Genomic DNA, 6,423 nt, shown 5'->3' with positions numbered 1-6,423 from the left:
AAGGCTGATGTCTGCTAGAGCTTCTCTCACAGAAAGGTCACTTCCTCATTACACAGACAGTCAGGCATGAGGAGACAAACAATGAGAATTAACTGGTTAAAGAGCCACAGCCTATGGTGTGTCACTGCCATTCAGCAGATACACGTGAACACACAACACAGTGTTTTGTACTTCAGAAATCTCTGTCTATAACCGTGTCATCATGTGTCATCTTGTGGCTGTCTGGTATGAAACTGATTAAAACAGCATTAAATATCAAAGTTTTAAACATTCCTCTGTGTTTTCAGGGAGAGGCCGTTGTTGCAGCTGGGTTTTCAAAAACAATACATCCCTTATTAGGATTGCAGTGTCATCTTCCAAGATTAATTTTCTTTGAAATGAAACACGATCCATCCCTCTGTGCCCCATTGGCTTTCAAGGAATTGGTATAGATAGACGTGTTACTGTATTGGGGTCAGTGAGACTGGTATGGTGCTGAGACGTGGAATCATTTCTACTTTCAACAATTCAAAGAAAGACTTTGACAGACATCGTCAAATGGCTGCTGTCTCAGTATAAAACTAGCTAAATGTTTAATGAAAACATTTGAATTGGCATGGTTGTTTTATCAGGTCTCTTGACACCGACCTCATTATTTGTCTTTTGCTGCTTCCGTCAGGGTCCAGATAGCTGCAGGTCCTTGGGGCCTCCGGGAATGTGACCATGTGACTGTTTCACTGTTTCAGCTAGTCTAAAAGGACCAAGTGTGCATGTGTCTGCATGAATGGTGTGCAATGATTTGCACGTAGAGAGATGTCTCATGTATTGGTGGGTTCAGTGCTATGTCACTGGAGTGGAATTAATGTAATTTGTGTGTAGTTATTTTACTGTATATTGCTTTAAAGACTCAATTTATACATTCCAAATATTAGTAATGTACACTGATCTAGTGTACATTGCTTCATTAAGCTGACATGCACAGTCTATGAGTAATTCTGAGTAATATGATTCATTAAAACTATGGAGGCTCATTCAGTCGCACTGTATTTATGACTCACCACTTGTACAGTACAAACTGGTAAGAAACAAGAAATAAAATAAATCACAAATAAGAAGACAGTAAACTCTGTAACTTCATAAAATGTATTACTGGGTAATTGACTACTTTAGCTCACATAGTTTAAAACAGGAAGCTCTGAGTCACACTGAAACACTCAGTGATTCCTCCCTGTATAAAGTGTATTGACACTGACCAACCAAGGACAACAAGCGATTGTACAATTACTTCTATCGTGGTGAAAAATATCACGTCTGTTCTTTAATTCCTTGTTACTCAGATGTCCAGATGATGAATTGATGACGGCAGCGTGAGCAGTTTCACATCTCGGTCAGTGACATGATTTGAAAACCTCATCAGGGAACACATTTATGCAAACAAATAACAAATAATCTGTACTTGTTTTAACTGCACACAGTGTGTGGCTGCATGGTTCATTTGTATGCTTCATTTCTTGATAATAAAAGATAAAAGCCCTTAAAAAGTGTGACTAATCTATACTCATTTTACTACAGATTCTTTGTTTAGTCTAGTTTGTTTGCTCCCTAATTGCATATTACACAACTGATGTTATATACGCTTTTTAAGGAAATACTACTAACCGCCCACAGTCTTTATTATTCACTGTGAGTCTTTTTATGGCGTGAGATCAGACAGAACTGTCTCTGTTTTCCCTATAACTAGCAATGCTTTACTTTTCCTCAGTAAAAACAGCAATACTGCAGTGCATAAATACTCAGTTATAAAAGTGTTGGCATCAGAATACATTTAAAGAACTAGAAGTAAGATGTCTCATTATGCAGAATGACTTCTTTTGGAAAAATGTACGTTTTATAACTGGATCGTAATTTGTGGTACATTTAAGTGTTATCATCACTAGTGTTGCACATAGTTGCACTAGTGGGTTAATCTCAACTGCTTTACACACTGCTAGGTAGCTTAATCTATCATGATACATATATCATCCTTCATTAGTTGTATTAATATTTTGTATTTATAATCTGAATCTGTAAAGAAACTAATGTTGTCAACTGAACGTGGTGAAGTAAAAAGCACAGTCTTGGCTTTCGAAATACAGTGAAGTAGAGGTACAAAGTAGCATAAAATAGAAATACCCAAGCAAAGTAGAAATACCTCAAAACCGTGTACCGTGTGTTTGAGAAAATGTACTTACAATTAGACCTCTTGGAAATGAATAAGGAATTTTTCAGACAACACAGACCCATGAAATAAAACATTACCAACTATTTTGACACTTTCCTATATGTAACCCAGTGGGTCTAAATATTGATTTCAGCTCATGAGGAGCCTGATGTTTCGGAGTGCGTTGGCCTTGATACAATCTCACTTATGAGTGGCCGAGGTCCAGATTCACCAGCTGGACATTCCTCCCCTTTCAAGGCCTTTCACGTCCCCCTGCCCTCAGTTAGAAACACCTACAAGGTCGTGTTACAGGCGAGGGCAGCACTGAAAACACTGAAAAGTAATTTTCAAGCATAGCATGAGCATTCAAAAGCATAATAGTAATCACACTTTTACTCTGGAAAAGTGACCCTGAGCCGTAGAGTTCCATTGGTCAAGGTTGAGTCCTTGTTGCTTTCCTTGTAGATGGCAGTAGTAGTAGCACTGCTGTACAAATTAACAGTATCTTCCATATCTGTTTGTGCATGTGTTGCAACCTTCACTCTAGTAAACCAGACTTTGCCCACACCCACCTGGAGCCACAGCAGGAACAAGTGTGTGTAAAGGTAACCTACCATCAGGAAATATCATTCCACCCGTCACACAGCTTGCCGGTAAGAGATTGCCAATAACTTTACAGTATTTAGTCCTTGTCAAATTTCCTTGCCAATTTGCCAAAGGGTCAATAAAATCTGGAGTTCTAGGGAAAAGACATTAAACTTTTCATTATTCTCTTCACTTTCATACCTTCCTACGCTCATTTTTACAAAAAGTTGAGACATTTAAATTCCACAGTTCAAAACACAAGTAATCCAAGAGCAGTGGGCCATCTGCAGATCTGTCTGTGTTTCTGCAAACATTTATGTCTTCATTGGTGGCACATATGTAATAAAGTGCAAATATATTGTTTTGTGTGTGTGTTTGATTGCATGCCTTCAGCTTCAGTTTGTGTGTGAGAGAGAATTGTTGTGTTTATGTGTCTTATATCTGTATGCGTATGCATGTGCGTGACATAAAAAAGATAACAGCCACAGTCTTAGATGAGGTCAGTAATTCCCTTTCCTCCCAGCAGACCAAGTAACGCACCATTCCTCCTTCTTTTACAGTACGCCTGCTGATGAAAAGAAGTCTCACTAAACAAATGACGAAATAACATAATAGCTCGGGAAAATAAGAGGAGAGCAATGTTGTGCATGAATTTATTTGATTTTATAATCAATTAAAAACCTTTTAGAAGTCATGACTCTGTGTGGCGCTTCATTACAAGACAGAGATAACAAAATGTGCTGGCTGAGGTGATATCACAAACTGCAGTAACATCATGACTTTGTTCTTTTGACTGGATTGAGCTTCAACATGCTGCCAACTTGTTTTTACACCATGCAGGTAAAAAGGTAACAGGCAAATAAGGGAAAAACACAGTGAACCCTTACTCGCCTTTTTAATGCGACCTTGACTCTCATAAATAAGGGTTAAAGTGCCATTACACAAGTTGGATGAACTTTATTCTACAATTTATTATCATTGTGTGAATCCCTTGTTTAATTTCCTGAGTGCTTGAACTGTATGGGCAGTTATTTTGATTAGTATTAGTACATAGAGTTTATTTCACAGAGCACTTTCGGATGTTCAGCACAGGAAGAGCACAATACAGCTGCACGGCACAGCCTTTCTGCTCCCAATTAATGACCACTTACAGCCTTTCTGCAATCATTATCTGTCAATACTGTTTTCATCGATCAGCTCCGGCTGTGGAAATGAGAAACCACTGAAGCCAAAAGTCATATTTTCAGCAATAAAATAAGAGTTAAAATTTGCCGTGCACTTCCAATAGCTTTATTTAATACACAGACCACTTAAAAGCCTATAATTACCCCCACATTCACATGTTATCAGAGTCTAATAAAATATACTTCAATAGCGATGATAAATATGTTTTACATCGATTATTATTTTACCACCATACAACCATGAAATAAATTCTTATTGAAAGGAATGATTTCATGGTTGTTTGCCATGTTTTGTTTTGTTTTATTCTTTCTGGCACTTGTATGGAACAGAGAGTTAATGTTTATAGTCAGATGAATCAGCACTGTTGCACCTTGGCTTCTCCTGTCAGAACTCCAATTCTCTCTCTCCACAGTTTGGTTTTTGCAAAAATAAGACATGTGTATACAAGCCAGAGAGTTTCATACAGTATTTTGTTAATTATCCTTGCTAATATTTGAACAGTGAATTCTGAGGCTGTGTATGGCTCTTAACTTAATCACAGGTGTGGTTCAAACACTGAGAAGTATTGTCCTGCTAAACAAAACATATCAAATCTTTAAGCCTGTGATTGATGCAGACCACATTTCCTTACTTTATCCAAAGTGCAAATAAATAGACACGGGCCAAAGTCAACCTTCACACTTGTGAGCACTTGAGGTGAAAACAGAAATGCACATGACAAGAAAACAGGATGATTTAACCTCGTCTCCCCTGCTGTCCCTACACAGTGTCACCAAACTTTTGCAATAACGGCTGCAACCACAGAGAAGGCATCGTCAAAGGTCAAATCCACTGAGCAAACATTACACAATTCTTTGTGTTGTCTACTGGGGAACATGCATCTTTATATTTCCAAAAAAACTTCCTCTCCTTTTGTATAGGACAATTATGGCAAACCATGTTGTAACAGACAACAATACGATGATACAGGTGCAGACAGATGCAATACTGACGCAGACAGTTCAGTGGACCTTCACATTTCCTCATTCGTGAAGTGCATAGCTGTTTCACTTTTGTCTCTAAAAATAAAAGCAAAAAAACTAGTCGAGCTGTCGCTGTTGTAGCCTTGACTGACATCCATTCCCTCTAGCTGTGAAGCACAATGGAGCGGAATTCCCTCTTTGAAGTTTGTTGGCTCTAAATGAGTTGACAGAGCCGGGGTGTGCCTTTAAAAACTAGAGGAAGAAGGATGTTGGGGAATGTTTTTCTCACAAAACTGAACTATTATATAAGTCTCCTGTAAGACAAAGAAGAGCCATCACACACGATAGAGCTGCTTTAGTCCAAAAGAGACCAAATCGCTTTCCAAATAACATGTCTAAAAACAGTTAAAAACCATGTAACTCTGTCATCAGTTGACATTCACATGACCAACATGGTTTCTGGTTTCTATTTTAGAATGAGATAATTTGTTGTTGTGAAATCATTTTTTATCATGTGTCAAAAACTTTACCTCAGCCTCACAGGGCTATAATAATGGCAGCCTTTTGGTTTGATGTCACGTTTTTACAGTCTATGGCACAAAATACCAGGGGTCAGAGAGGAGCATGGATTAAGGAAAGAATTATAGCTTTTACATCCGAACTGCAAATTCCTCTTACTTAGTCACATTTCTATTTAAGTTAATTATGTGTGATGTAAATCAACTGCATATGAGTTGTTGGAATAGTCACTTTGCCTGTCGTTTCCCTCGGCTTCCAGTCCGTAACACACATCCCACAGCTTCCTCTCTGCTGAAGTGAACTGAGTATGGGCACTGCATGGCAAACAAAAGAACTATACAATGCTGCAGGACGCCACATGGATCCTGGGGAAAATTTACAGTAAAGGAGATAAGATTGCATGTTTAAATAGCAGTCATAAATGACTCCAAGAGATAAAGACAACAACATTAAAAAACACTGACTCTTACTGAGAAGGAAACGATGTTTCTGTGGACCAAACCTTAATTTATTTTCAGTTAAGTACGTCCTACTTCCCATCAACACTAAGCATGTTGGCTCTGAGCACTGACACATGTTCATAGTTGTCAGATAAATGAGAAGGCTTGAATGTTTGGTTTAAAGACGCATAACCTCAGATACAGTGCTGCTGAAGCATGTAAAACTTTTGCCTCGCTTTGATGAGAGTTATTGTGTGTGTGTGTGTGTGTGTGTGTGTGTGTGTGTGTGCGTGCGTGCATGTGTAAAAAACACCTTCAGTGGGTGTGTCAGCTGATGACAACCCTTCACTTCTTTGACCACAATTGAATTATGAATCATGAGTTGTGGTTAAAATGATTCTGGTCATTTGTCTGTTTCTCTTCCTCCCTACCTCTTCGCATCTACTGGAAGCAGGTGGTTTTACAAGTATGAAGAATTATGAACTGCTCCTGTCAAATGATCGTTGAAGTGTGCTGTGTGTCATGTATTACACAGTAAAACTGTAACTATTCA

Source organism: Pempheris klunzingeri, chromosome 2, assembly GCF_042242105.1.
Source record: "Pempheris klunzingeri isolate RE-2024b chromosome 2, fPemKlu1.hap1, whole genome shotgun sequence".
Taxonomy (NCBI): domain Eukaryota; kingdom Metazoa; phylum Chordata; class Actinopteri; order Acropomatiformes; family Pempheridae; genus Pempheris; species Pempheris klunzingeri.
The sequence above is the reverse complement of the archived record's forward strand: the minus strand, read 5'-3'. Positions refer to the sequence as shown.